Raw genomic sequence first — 638 nt, forward strand, 5'->3', positions numbered from 1 at the left:
AAGATTTTGACCGTTTTGGAAACTTTAGAGTGTATTCTGTCCTAATCTGTCAATTATATGCATATTCTAGCATCTGGTCCTGAGAAATAGGCCGTTTAATTTGGGAACGTTATTTTTCCGAATATAAAAATAGTGCCCCCTAGCTTAAAATATATATAAATATATGCCATTTAGCAGACGCTTTTATCCAAAGCGACTTACAGTCATGTGTGCATACATTCTACGTATGGGTGGTCCCAGAGATCGAACCCACTACCCTGGCGTTACAAGCGCCATGTTCTACCAACTGAGCTACAGAAGGACCACAGTAGCTTCAAAAGTGTTACCAAATTATCTATTTTAGTCAATGGAGATTAAATATGTTGTAGGCTATTTTAGCTGGACAGGAAATAATAATTTACATAATATAAAATATTAATATCTCATTTAAAATGATATATTTTTTGCCCAAGTCTGACAACAGGCTTGAAATGTAATAACTGTAACAACTGCTTATCATTTAAAGCTTAACATTTTCACAACATTGAACAATATAGGAGCCGTGGGCATGATGTATCTACTGCAAACAGCCCATCCTAAACTAGAGTGTATATCATGACACAAGGCGAGACCCAGATGCATACACAGGAGGCAGATGG

This window comes from Oncorhynchus gorbuscha, linkage group LG08 (assembly GCF_021184085.1).
Source record: "Oncorhynchus gorbuscha isolate QuinsamMale2020 ecotype Even-year linkage group LG08, OgorEven_v1.0, whole genome shotgun sequence".
Taxonomy (NCBI): Eukaryota; Metazoa; Chordata; class Actinopteri; order Salmoniformes; family Salmonidae; genus Oncorhynchus; species Oncorhynchus gorbuscha.